Here is a 15,278-nt window from a genome sequence, read left to right on the forward strand (position 1 = left end):
GGTCGGTAAAACCCCATTTTTTTGTAGTGATCCCTTTTGCAAGTCTTGAGAGTGTGGTGGTACATGATCATCCTCTTTATCTTGATTTGGTACGTCATTAAAACTCAATTTTTCCAACTCAAGAATTCCTGCATTATCATCAGAATTATTTTTTCTTCTAGGAGACTCGCTATCAGACTCATCAAAAATGATATGAATTGACTCTTCAACTACAAGTGTTCTTTTGTTGAATACTCTGTATTTCCTGCTAGATGTAGAGTATCCTAAAAAGATACCTTCATCTGACTTGGCATCAAATTTACTTAGATCCTCCTTGCCATTGTTTAAAATGAAACATCTACATCCAAATACTCTAAGATATTTAGCAGTTGGCTTCCTATTCTTCCAAAGTTCATAAGGAGTTTTCTTGGTTATAGGTCTTATTAAAACACGATTTAAAATATGGCAAGCAGTACTTACAGCTTCAGCCCAAAAGTACTTTGGAAGATTTGACTCACACAACATCGTGCGTGCCATTTCTGCCAAGCTATTTTTTCTTTCAACAATCCCATTTTGTTGAGGCATTCTAGGTACTGAAAATTGATGGGAGATACCATTTTCATTACAAAATTCTTCAAAGTATTGATTTTCAAATTCAGTTCTATGATCACTTCGAATTACAATTAAGGTGAGCTTCTTTTCAGTTATGATATTTTTATAATATTTCAAGAATGCTGAAAATTCTTCACTTTTATGTACAAGAAATGAAACCCATGTGTATCTTGAGAAATCATCTACTATGACTAGTCCATCTTTTTTTCCTCCTAGACTTGCAGTTCTAGTAGGCCCAAATAGATCCATTTGTATGAGTTCAAAGGGCCTAGTGGTTGATACTATATTCTTTGATTTGGAAGATGATTTTGTTTGCTTTTCCAATGAGCATGGTCCACAGATTTTGTCCTTCTCAAAATTAATTTTGGCACATCTTTTATCAGATCCTTCTTGACTAGTTTTGATATTAAGTCCATACTAGCATGTCCTAGTCTACGGTGCCAAAGCCAACTTGTTTCACTTTTTCTTTCTTCATTAGTAATTAAACATAATCCATTTTTTTGCCTAAATCATGAAGATCTACCATATAAATATTTCCATGCCTATGTCCCACAAGTATAATGCTATTATCTTTTGGATTTATAATTATGCATACTGAAGCTTCAAATGTGACTTTAAGACCTTTATCACAAAATTGACTTATGCTAAGCAAGTTATGTTTCAGACTATCAACTAATAAAACATTTTCTATAAATGTGGATGGAGTAATATAGATTTTATCATTTTCAATGATAAGTCCTTTTTCATTGTCTCCAGAGGTTACCACTCCACCCTCCTTAGATTCCAAAGTGACAAATTATTCTATGTCACCTGTCATGTGTCTTGAACAGCCGCTATCTAGATACCATCTTTTATCCTTCTTATTAGCTATAAAACACTCTTGCAATCAAAGTTAAGAATGTACTTTAGGTACCCAAACCATGTTGGGTCCTTTAAGGGTAGTACTTGATGTTCCTTTTGGAACCCAAATTTTCTTCGACTTTAGCTTACTTTTATCACTCAATTTGTTATAGCTAGAATTTCTAAGATTCCATTCATATGCTTTGTGTTATACTTTATTGCAGCAATGACAAGTTATATTTTCAGTTTTGGCTTTCACAAATATGTTCTTTAAGTATTTTTGCTTCCTATTTGTTTTATATCCCAAACCAGCCTTATCATATACCGCTTTTTGACTATCAAGAATCATATTTAATTTAGTTGAACTAAGTGTAAACTTGTCCACTAAGAATTTGTATTTTTCTGCATCTTTTTTTAGCTTGATATTTTCAGCAATTAGATTCTTGGTTTCATTTGTGAACCTCCTACTTAATGTTTCATAGTTATTAGATAGTTTCAGCTTATCTTTGATAAGAGATTGATTTTCATCTTTTAGAACTTTATTTTTATGAATTAGCTTCTTGTGTTCTTCCATCAGTTCTAAAAATGCATCATGTAACTCTTCTACCGAAAAATCACATTCAAGTTCAGAATCTACCTCATCGTCATTGGCCATGTAGCAGATTTGAGCGATCTCTTGTTGATCTTCCTCTTCCGAACTTGACTCTTCGCTTTCACTCCATTCAGCCATGAGGTTCCCCTTTTTAAGCTTTCTTGCCATCCATTTCAATTCCGGGCAATCTAACTTGAAGTGCCCGGGCTTGTTACACTCATAGCATATTGACACTTCTTTTTCCTTTTTTTTTCTTTTTCTTTTTCCCGGCTTGAGCTACCTCTTACGAAAGATTTTCTTTTATGGAATTTCTTTTTACCTTTCATGAATTTTCTGAATTTTCTTGCAAGCATTGCCATTCCTTCTCGTCATATTCCTCCTCATCATCGGACTCCTCTGATGCAGTTTCCTGCTTTGGAGCTATGGATTTCAAGGCAATGGTCTTCCTTTTCTTAACCTCCTCTTCTGAGTTTTGTTTCATAGTCAGCTCATAGGTCATGAGTGATCCTAGAAGTTCTTCCAATTGCAGTGTATTGAGATCCTTTGCTTCTTGTATTGCAGTTACTTTGGCCTTCCAAACTTTTGGTAGAGATCTGAGAATTTTTCGCACTAGTTCAGAGTTAGCATAAGACTTTTCCAAACTCTTTAGTCCATTTATGATTTCAGTGAATCGAGTGAACATTTCAGTTATGGACTCAGTGGATTCCATTTTAAACAATTCATACTTATGTACTAATATATTTATTTTTGACTCTTTGACTTAATTAGTTCCTTCATGTGTGACCTCTAGTTTATCCCAAATTTCTTTAGCAGAGATGCATGTGGATATTCTATTGAATTCACTTATATCTAGTGAGCAGTAAGTCAATTAATTGCTTTAGCATTTAATTGTGCAAGTCTTCTATCACTCTCATTCCAATCCGTTTCAGGCTTAGGAATGATTGTGCCCTCTATACTAATTGTGGGTGTGTGTGGCCTCCTAGTTATGATGTTCCACATGTCATAGTCTAGTACTTGAATGAATATCCTTAACCTAGCTTTCCAATAAGTATAATTAGTGTCATTAAACAAGGATGGTCTATTTGTGGATTGTCCCTCGCTAATAGAACATCCTACTTGGGTTGTCATGATCTTTGACTCTTGATCGTAAGATCAAGAAATACTATGAGAGCACCTCGCTCTAATACCACTTGTTGCCCAAGGTGACAAGCCAAGAGGAGAGGGTGAATTGGTTTTTGTTAATTTTCGATTTCTTAATTATGTTAATTGATGAGTAAGTGATTTAGAACAATTCACAATACAAACAACAAGAAGTATAGTGGTTCGGTGCTCTCCTATGCACCTACGTCCACTCCCCAAGCGATCCCTTGGAAATTCACTATAATCTCGCGGATTACAGTTGGATTGTTTTCCGGGCTTACAATCCAAAAACCTTTATACTTGGTTTTTCGGGATCACCAAAAACCTATGTTGGTTTACGGGCTCACCAACTAACCTTCACCGTTGGTTTTACGGGTTCACTAACAAACCTACATCGTTGGTTTTACGGGCTCACCAACATACCTTTACAAGATCTTAAGAAGAAGAAGAAGGTTGAAACTCCTAGATGAGGAGATATAACAAATGTAAGCTACAAAGAAGAGTTAGAATATAGTTATCGCTTTGATATGGTTCTTCTCTTCTTTGTCAAGGAATGCTTCACTCTTCAAAGGTTGGTGGAGCTCTTAATGTCTCTTTTTGATCTGCTCAACCACTTTCTTTTGACTCTTGAATGAAGCACCTTAATTGAAGAAAATTAGAGCTTTTGTCTTTCTTGGGTGAGCTTCGATATTTTGCAAAAAGATAATTTGCTCTGATGAATAGTATCATTATAAATACTTTTCCACATCTTTAGGTTACTCTCCATTGGTTAGATTTGAAAAACTATCCGTTACTAGCCGTTGGAAGGTCAAAAAGTATCTCTGTAGAACTAGCCGTTATGCTTCTGCCCATGCTGGGGTCGACCCAAACTTTTCTGGAGTCGACTCAAACCACTGTTCATCAGACTTGGGGTTGACTCAACTTCCAGTAGGGTCGACCCAACTTTCACTGGGGTCGACTCCTGCTACAGTGGGGTCGACCTTCTCAGGGATCACAGAACCTTGTCTTTCAGCTTTTTTTTTTTTTACTGGGGTCGACTCAACTCTTTTTGGGGTCGACTCAAGCTACAGTAGGATCGACTCAAGTTCCATTGGAGTCGACCCTTTAAGGGATTCCAGAGACACAGTTTTGAACGACATAGCCTTGGGGTCGACTCATGTTCAGTTGGGGTCGACTCCATTGGGGTCGACTCAAGCATTCCTAGGATCGGCTCCATCTGGGATCGGCTCAAGAAAAGTTGGGGTCGACCCTCTCAGTAAATTCTAGAGACTTATTTTCTTGAGGATTGAAGCTAGGGTCGACTCAAGCATACTTGGGGTCGACTCCACTACTCTTCATCCATGCCATTTTCGCAGAGGTGTGCCTGATGGTTCCATGATGTGCCAGGGTCGACTCCACCTTTGTTGGGGTCGACTCATTCCACACTTTGCTGCATCTTAAGGTTAGACTCATCCATACAATCAATGAAATATACTTCAAGCAATTTTGAATGTATGCCATGGTAGTGCTACATACTCTTAGCAATGAAAATTACTATTGTGCCCTTAAGAATACGTTTCACTTGAAACTTTGCTGAATTAGAATTTAGAATTCACTATCCCTTTTCTATCGCAAATTTTATCTCATTATTAATCATTGAAAGACATCTTGATCTCGTTCTTCTAATGTATCGAGAGTGTCGAACTCAGTAATGATGTATCATGTTAACTTGTAGTATTTAATTAGATATTTCTTCAATGGTTGTGTTAATCATCAAAATAACACTATCATCCTCAAGATCATTGTTCTTTCTTTTTATAAATAATGTAGTGGTCATATTTTTTCTTAAAAAATTATTTTAAAGTAAAAAATTTGCTTAATCTTTCATACCAAGTATGGAGTGCTTGTTTTAGACCATACAAAGTCTTATTCAGTTTGAAAACATGATTTGGATATTTGTGATTTTCACAACCAGAAGATTGTTCAATCTATACTTCCTCAACAATGTTACCATTTAAAAACACATTTCTTACATCTATTTGAAATAGTTTGAAGTTTATGAAACATGAAAAAGCAAGTAAAAATCTAATTGCTTCTAATCATGCTACAGATGCATAAGTTTTATCAAAATTAATACCTTCTTAATTATAACCTTGTGCAACTAATCTTGCTTTGTTTCTTACAACATTATCATTTTCATATAACTTATTTCTAAATACCTATTTAGTTTCAATTCCAAGATAATCTATAGGTCTTTTAACTAAGTTCCATATTTTATTTCTTTCAAATTGATTTAGTCCTTCTTGCATTGCATTTACCAATTATGATCTTGTTTGGCTTTATTTATTATTTTAGGCTCTATTTGTAAGACAAAAACTAGATGATTACAAATATCTCTAAGTGGTGATTTAGTTCTAACAGCATGAGATGGATTATCTATAATTAAATTTTTAGGATGATTATGAGCATACCTCCACTCCTTAGGTAAATCATGTTTACCTTAACATTTGGTGGATCTTGCTTGTCTTCTCCTTCATCCTCATGATCACTTTCCTTATCTTCATTATTTCGTGTTAAAGTCTCCTTTAAGGTAAGTGCCTCTATCTCCTTTTCTATTAAAACAACATCATCCCAAACATCTTTCTTCTTTGATGGAAGTGTTAGATGTATGCCCTAGAAGCCAATTTGGCTGACACATTGTTGATTCTAGGGACATAATTTTGTACTTGACTATTTATTATTGAATAAATAAAAGGCATCTTTTCATTCATATTGTTTATGTGTCTATGAATCGTCCAAGAAATTAATAAGATGATGATACATATTCTCAAGAGTTGAGAATTTGAGCCATGTATCATTGGTGATTAATTTCTAAATGCTCCTGATCAATGGATCATCACGAGGACGGTGATCGATCCGATCAGTGCACAGATCACTTTTCTTCTGGATGGACGAGACTTGAGTCCACAGTGTAGGGACACTGAAGTGATAGTGCAGGTGCTTGTTAGAGAACAAGGGTACTGAGCGTGACCAAGACAAGAAGTCACTTGGATGTCTATCCACTCGTGAGTGACTTGCTTGATGATGCAGTAGTATGACTGGTCCTTTGACCTGCGGTGCTTCGGCTACTCACAGTGAGGTTATTGTAGTTTGACTGCACACATACATGGTCTCTAGCCATATGGGTCCATGCAGTGTAGATTGGCTGCAGTAGGCTCACTGTAGGAGTAGGGTATGCACCTATAAGGAATCTATCGACCTTGATAGAAGAGGAGTGATCCTATGTGATTTGTTAGACTGAGTTCTAAGACGTTGGCCAGGGCGGTAATACAAAGTGGAAAAGGAGTTTTCCACTATCGAACTCAAGTCGAATAAATCTTGACATATGACAGACGATGGGGTTTGACGAGTTGTCCATGACCTCCGTCCTGTAGGGATCCACGATAGTAGGACTGTATCACACGTTAACTGCACCTAGAGGTTCATCATTCCATTCTGCTGGGTAGCCACTACATGCTGCTAGGTGTCACTGGTGGATGGTGGGACTCATAGGGATTATCTTGATGATCGATAAACCCTAATGAGTTGAGTTGGAATCGTTCCAACCCATTGAAAGGAGTTTTCAATGATATTGAGATAGAGATCACAATATATCTCACTACCAGTCAGAATAGAACCTATGGGGTCACACACAATAGAAGTATTGACCGATCCGATGGTTGAAATCGTGATTAGGAATCACAAGAAATCAATTCGATTGATATTCGGTTGAAGAAGGAACAAAGGAAATTAATCAATTGGACTTAAACACAAATCCTACTTCGAGTAGGATTCCTAGAGTCCTAATTGGATTAGGACTGGGAATCCTAGTTGGAGTAGGACTGGGATTCCTACTTGGAATAGGATTCCTACAATCCTAATGAGATTAGGAATTTTGAATTAAAATAGGATTCCTACTTGGAGTAGGATTCCTAGAAATCCTAATTAGATTAGGACTTCGGATTCAAATAGAGTCCTAATTGGATTAGGACTAAAATTAAATACATCCTAATTGGATTAGGATTCCTTAAGTCTAAATTAATTATTAATCTAATGAATCAACATGACTCCTAATTGGATTAGGATTGAAGAGTTCAATTGAGTCATGGTTCATTCAAGTCCTAATTGGATTAGGACTAGCATAGATTGAACCAAATTTGGTGAATCCTAATTAGATTAGGATTAAACCATGAGAGAGGCACCTAATCCTCTTTGGAAGAGGATTAGGTTAACCAAGTAAGAGGGGCATCAGCCCCTCTCCACATGGCTAGGGCGACATGAAGAGAGGGGGCCGGCGCCCCCTCTTAGGTAAGTTGTCATGGAGCTCCTAAATGTTAGGAGCTCCACTCCCTTTAAAAGGAGGCTAGGGCCGGCACCCTAGAAGAATCCATCCCTCTCCTTGCAGCCGTGGCCTCCTCCTCTTCCTCCTTGGTCTTCAACCGAAAGCAAGGGAGCAAGAAAGATCTCTTGGCGGTCCTCTTCTTCCTCCTTCGTTTGGGATTCGAAGCAAGGGAAAGCAAAGGTTGCATCTAGCCTTCTTGTTCTTCTTCAAGATCCCTTCTTCTTCCTCCTCCACTCAAGCACAATCAAGGGTTGATTGAAAGAGAGGAGATCAGCCATCAAAGCTATCTCTGCAAGGGAGCTAGCACCCCGGTGAGATAGAAAGCTTGGATCGGTTCCTGCTTCGTGTGGATACCCGTAGAGGCCGGACGTTTGAACGGCTTCAAGCGAACCCTCTTCCAAAACCACGAATTCAGATTTGCGATGATCATCTACCCGCGCAAGGTGAAGATTTGATCTTCCTAATAGTTTTAAAAGTTTTAATTCTTACCTAATTACGAAAGGTCTCGAAACAACGTTCATGTGATGAACGTCGATCCCGCACATGCCTCTTCCGCTGCCATCTGATTTAATTTTTGAAATATCAGCGGCATGGGCGGGTTCCCAACAGTGGTATCAGAGCCTAGGCTTCGTAGATTAAGGTAAGAATTAAATATCTAAAGGCATATTAGATCTGAAAATTGAATGATCATGCATGTTGAAAAATTCTGCATGCAGATTTTTCAAGGGTGCTGATTTTTTTGCATGCTGATTTTTATGTGATAAAAAGATGATTCTAATTGCATTGTTAATGGGATTACAAAGTTTAGAATCATGATTAGCATGATCAGCGACCTATGTCATGATATAATCAGTTAGTTTTCAGATCTGAAAATTATAATTGTTGCATACGGTGATGATCATAGGATTCAACCCCTTTTGGTATCAAATGTAATGACCTGCGATGTGATCTGCGATGTCATGTAATTTTTCAGATGCTTGCATGCATCTTATTTGATGTTTTGAGAGGCCTGCGTGCCTCCTAAAAGGAGATGTAATTTATTTTTATTTTTATTTTACATCTGGTTGTATTTCTGTGATGTGATGTACATCAACGATCAAGTTGAAGCAAAGGCATGAGATGAAAGGTGATCTAAGCGGTTGATGGCGATGGGATCAAGAGTTGATCAAGGATCGAGTCAAGGAGGCTTAGAACCAATTCAAGAGTTGAAGACCACTTGATCGATTGATGTGCATGTGCTTGTAATACGACCTAATTAGAATCCATGATCATCACCTATTTAAAGTTTAACTTTATTTGATGCTGCGATTATAACTGCCTGTGATGTACCGTTTGCATGAGATGTGAATGCGAGTCGGGTAGATAGGTTTACATGTGATGTAGCAAACCTAATTGAGACCTAAATCAAAACCTCCTCAATCAAGTCGAGAGTGAACCGACATGAGCAAGTCATATTAGATTAATTGATCTAATTGGTGTCTAGGAAAGCATGAAAGGTGGTTACTTAATTAGGACCCTACTCTCTGAGTAAGGGGAGCCTCCCACCTGCTTACCTGGCCAATTGTTCGATTACCTCTTATGAAGGGCTCAAGTTGCAAACACTAAGACCTGATTAACCAATATTAAGTCAATAGGTCTTCCACTGTAGTAGAGCTGCTAAGGCCTTTCTGATGTTGATTTGTCTCGGCTGGACACAGTGGTCAAGTTGCATCGGGGGGCTGGACCTCTCTATAGACATGAGATGTTGTAGGGTAAAGGTGGGGTTGGGCACCAATAATTGTTAGGTGAGGACCCAATGACGACTTTATTCCTACGGTTATACGGTGGGTCTGACTTAACTAAGAAATGGGACCAATAACTGTTAGGTGAGGTCTTCATGGCTTAGAGACCAAGTAACACTGCAACATGCTTGAGAAGCATTGTACAAGAGTTGTACACTCATCCATCTATGTGTCACCAATAATTGTTAGGTGAGGTGGCATGTAAATCGGTGGGACCGCAGTACCCACTAGAAACCCTAGTCGTGTGGAATTTCCGTTTTCCTACCAGAGGAGTGTGAGGGATTCGAGAAAATAGTGGGAGTTACATTTGTTCTAAAAGACCTTAGAACAGATTAGGATCAAGTACAAAAGTCTAACTAAAATCTTTACTCTCTGCAGATACAATGTCAGCTTCAAACCCTTTGACCCGTATTCTTGAGACCAACCGACTGACCGGAACCAATTACAAAGACTGGCTTAGAAATCTCAAAATTGTTTTGGACTGTGAGAAAATAGGCTATATACTCGATTCAGATATCCCCACACTACCAGCACGTCCTACTGATGTTCAGCGTGAGATGCATAAAAAGTGGTTGGATGATGACATTAGAGTAAAATGCTATATGATGGCATCCATGTCTAATGAACTCCAATGCCAGCTTGAAAATATAAAGACTGCTAGGGAGATACTGGCACACCTACAAGAGTTGTATGGTGAGCAGAGTCGCACAGCTCGTTTTGAAGTGTCCAAGAGGCTTTTCAAAGCGAAGATGCGCGAAGGGCAGTCTGTCCATGATCACGGTCTGACCATGATCAAGGACCTAGAGGAGCTTGAGAAGCTCGGTATGGACATGCACAAGGAATTGCAAGTGGATTTGATCCTACAGTCACTTCCTGATTCATTTGGTCAGTTTATAGTAAACTACCACATGAATAAGATTGAATGCACTAAGACTGAACTAATCAACATGTTGGTAACTGCTGAGGGAGCCTTGAAAGGTTCAAGGGACAATGTCCTTGCTGCTGAGTTGACTTCTGGTTCCAAGAGAAAGTCTACTTGGAAGAAAAAGAAGCCTGCAAAGAAGCAGAAGAAAGACAAGAAGCAAAAGAAGGAAGTTCAAAAGAAAAAGGCTAACGACAAAGGAAAATGTTTCCACTGCAATGTCGAAGACCACTGGAAGAGAAACTGTCCTTCATACCTCGAGAGCCTAAAGAACAAGAAAGGTGACACACCTTCAGAAGGTATAGACTTGCTCATAATTGAAACTAATCTAACGGTTTCTTCTACTTCTAGTTGGGTTATAGATTCTGGTTCTAGTGCTCATTTGTGCACTACCATGCAGGGTCTAAAGGAAAGTAGAAGGCTGGCGGAAGGTGCGGTAACCCTTCGGATTGGCAACGGGGCAAAAGTTGCTGCTGTGGCTGTGGGCACCTACCATCTGCGACTACCGTCTGAATTTAGTTTAATACTTAGAGACTGCTATTATGTACCTGTTGCTAGCAGAAATTTGATTTCTGTTTCATGTCTAGCACAGGAAGGTCATGTTTTTACATTTGACAAAGACTGCTGTTCTATTTATTTGAGAAATAAAATAGTCGCACGTGGTTTCATGATTGACAGTCTCTATCATTTACATATGGATGTATCTGTGAATGTTACCGAGCAAGATGTGAGTGCCAAAGGATCCAAAAGATCCAGAGATGAGATAAACCAAAGATATTTGTGGCACCTCAGGCTTGGCCATATTGGAGAGGACAGAATGAACAAAATGGATAAAGATGGGCTTTTAGGCTCATTGACTTCCGAGTCATATCCAGTTTGCGAGTCCTGTCTTCAAGGAAAAATGGCAAGACTGCCCTTTGTAGGACATGGGGAGAGGACCACTGAATTACTTGCCCTAGTACATACAGATGTATGTGGCCCATTCGATGTGTTAGCCAGGGGACGTTATTCTTACTTCATTACCTTTACCGATGATTACTCACGGTATGGGTATGTGTATCTTATGAGACACAAGTCTGAGTCTTTTGAAAAGTTCAAAGAGTTCAAGAATGAAGTAGAAAAACAAACTGGAAAACCTCTTAAGGCTCTTCGATCAGATCGAGGAGGAGAATACCTTAGTAGGGAATTCCGGGACTATCTCAAAGAAAACGGCATAGTCTCACAATGGACACCTCCGGGTACACCTCAACTCAACGGGGTGTCAGAGAGGAGGAATCGGACCCTATTGGATATGGTCAGGTCCATGATGAGCTTCACTGATTTACCTATGTTCCTTTGGGGAGATGCCTTACTCACAGCGATTTATTTATTGAATAGAGTTCCCTCTAAATCCGTTCCTACTACACCATATGAGATATGGCATGGTAAGAAACCAAGTCTGGGTCATCTCAAGATTTGGGGATGTCCGGCCCACGTCAAGAGACTACAGGCGGACAAGTTAGAGGCTAGGACCATAAGTGCTCATTTTATAGGATATCCTAAAGAGTCATTAGGATACAATTTTTACGTCTCAGAGGATCACAATGTGTTTGTGAGCCGTCATGCCATCTTCTTGGAAAATCAGTTTATCCTTGATAGAGGCAGTGGGAGGAAAATTGAGCTTGAAGAGAAAGTCTCTGAAAAGCAACGAGTCATGGATCCTATTGAACCCATTCATACAGAGCCAGTACACGATGTCCCTCGACCACCTCGTAGATCTAGTAGGGTCTCCCATCCTCCCGATAGATACTTAGGTATACTAGAAGAGGATACCGAGGAAATGTTCCTAGTGGGAGATAGGGATCACATACAGGATCCCAAAACCTACAACGAGGCGATATCTGATATCGATTCCGAGAAATGGCTGGAAGCAATGAAGTCAGAGTTAGACTCCATGCGTTCCAACCAAGTCTGGACCTTAGTAGACCCACCAGAAGGTATTGTACCTATTGGATGCAAATGGATCTACAAAAGGAAGATAGGTTCGGATGGAGAGGTAGAGACCTATAAGGCAAGGCTTGTGGCGAAAGGGTATAGTCAGCGCGAAGGCATTGACTATCAGGAGACCTTTTCACCTGTAGCCATGCTAAAATCCATCCGAACATTGCTTGCCATTGCAGCATTTCATGATTATGAAATCTGGCAGATGGATGTGAAACTGCTTTCCTGAATGGACATCTTGATGAAGATATCTATATGGAACAGCCTTTGGGTTTCACTTCCAGTGATGGAGATCACAAGGTCTGCAAGCTGCAAAGGTCCATCTATGGACTAAAGCAAGCCTCTCGGAGTTGGAACACTCGTTTCGATGACGCAATCAAAATATTTGATTTCATCAAAAACGAAGAGGAACCATGTGTTTACAAAAAGGTTAGTGGGAGTGCTGTCGTTTTTCTCGTATTATACGTAGATGACATTCTCCTGATTGGGAATGATATTCCCATGCTAATCTCGGTCAAGGTCTGGTTGTCAAAAGAATTCTCCATGAAAGACCTTGGGGAAGCATCCTATATTTTGGGAATAAAGGTCTATAGAGATAGATCTAAAAGGATGCTTGGCCTTTCACAGAAGATGTACATAGAGGAGGTGCTGAAGAGGTTCAGCATGGAAAACTCCAAGAGGGGTCTCTTACCCCTAAGGCATGGAATTCATCTCTCCAAGAAGATGTGCCCCAACACATCTGAAGAGATTCAACGCATGAGCAAGATTCCTTATGCATCGGCAATAGGAAGCCTCATGTATGCCATGCTATGTACACGACCTGATATAGCTCTTGCTGTGAGTGTCACAAGCAGATATCAGTCGAATCCAGGTGAAGAACACTGGACAGCTGTGAAGAATATTCTTAAGTACTTGAGAAGAACTAAAGATTTATTCTTGGTTTTTGGAGGATCATCAGAGTTAAAGGTAGAAGGGTACACAGATTCAGACTTCATGACTGATGTCGATGACAGGAAGTCAACATCTGGATACGTGTTCTTGTGCAATGGTGGTGCGGTGAATTGGAAGAGTTCTAAACAACCGATCATTGCTGATTCTACTATGGAAGCTGAATACATCGCCGCCTCTGAAGCTGCTAAGGAAGGCTTCTGGTTCAAGAAATTCATTGCAGAGTTGGATGTGATGACATCGGATGCCATAACACTCTACTGCGATAATAATGGCGCCATAGCCCTTGCTAAGGAGCCAAGGTCTCATCAGAAGTCTAAGCATATAGAGCGGCGCTTTCACCTCATACGCGACTATGTGGAGAAGAAATATGTAGAGGTGCAGAGAGTAGACTCCGCGGATAACGTGGCAGACCCGTTCACTAAGCAGCTGAGTCAGCAAAAGACTGAAGCCCACCTTGAGAAGATGGGCCTAAGATATATGACCAATTGGCTTTAGTGCAAGTGGGAGATTGTTAGATGTATGCCCTAGAAGCCAATTTGGCTGACACATTGTTGATTCTAGGGACATAATTTTGTACTTGACTATTTATTATTGAATAAATAAAAGGCATCTTTTCATTCATATTGTTTATGTGTCTATGAATCGTCCAAGAAATTAATAAGATGATGATACATATTCTCAAGAGTTGAGAATTTGAGCCATGTATCATTGGTGATTAATTTCTAAATGCTCCTGATCAATGGATCATCACGAGGACGGTGATCGATCCGATCAGTGCACAGATCACTTTCCTTTTGGATGGACGAGACTTGAGTCCACAGTGTAGGGACACTGAAGTGATAGTGCAGGTGCTTGTTAGAGAACAAGGGTACTGAGCGTGACCAAGACAAGAAGTCACTTGGATGTCTATCCACTCGTGAGTGACTTGCTTGATGATGCAGTAGTATGACTGGTCCTTTGACCTGCGGTGCTTCGGCTACTCACAGTGAGGTTATTGTAGTTTGACTGCACACATACATGGTCTCTAGCCATATGGGTCCATGCAGTGTAGATTGGCTGCAGTAGGCTCACTGTAGGAGTAGGATATGCACCTATAAGGAATCTATCGACCTTGATAGAAGAGGAGTGATCCTATGTGATTTGTTAGACTGAGTTCTAAGACCTTGGCCAGGGCGGTAATATAAAGTGGAAAAGGAGTTTTCCACTATCGAACTCAAGTCGAATAAATCTTGACATATGACAGACGATGGGGTTTGACGAGTTGTCCATGACCTCCGTCCTGTAGGGATCCACGATAGTAGGACTGTATCATATGTTAACTGCACCTAGAGGTTCATCATTCCATTCTGCTGGGTAGCCACTACATGCTGCTAGGTGTCACTGGTGGATGGTGGGACTCATAGGGATTATCTTGATGATCGATAAACCCTAATGAGTTGAGTTGGAATCGTTCCAACCCATTGAAAGGAGTTTTCAATGATATTGAGATAGAGATCACAATATATCTCACTACAAGTCAGAATAGAACCTATGGGGTCACACACAATAGAAGTATTGACCGATCCGATGGTTGAAATCGTGATTAGGAATCACAAGAAATCAATTCGATTGATATTCGGTTGAAGAAGGAACAAAGGGAATTAATCAATTGGACTTAAACACAAATCCTACTTCGAGTAGGATTCCTAGAGTCCTAATTGGATTAGGACTGGGAATCCTAGTAGGAGTAGGACTGGGATTCCTACTTGGAATAGGATTCCTACAATCCTAATGAGATTAGGAATTTTGAATTAAAATAGGATTCCTACTTGGAGTAGGATTCCTAGAAATCCTAATTAGATTAGGACTTCGGATTCAAATAGAGTCCTAATTGGATTAGGACTAAAATTAAATACATCCTAATTGGATTAGGATTCCTTAAGTCTAAATTAATTATTAATCTAATGAATCAACATGACTCCTAATTGGATTAGGATTGAAGAGTTCAATTGAGTCATGGTTCATTCAAGTCCTAATTGGATTAGGACTAGCATAGATTGAACCAAATTTGGTGAATCCTAATTAGATTAGGATTAAACCATGAGAGAGGCACCTAATCCTCTTTGGAAGAGGATTAGGTTA

Source organism: Phoenix dactylifera, chromosome 13 (assembly GCF_051530095.1).
Source record: "Phoenix dactylifera cultivar Ajwa chromosome 13, Ajwa_hap1_PhDact_Kaust_v1.1, whole genome shotgun sequence".
NCBI classification, from domain to species: domain Eukaryota; kingdom Viridiplantae; phylum Streptophyta; class Magnoliopsida; order Arecales; family Arecaceae; genus Phoenix; species Phoenix dactylifera.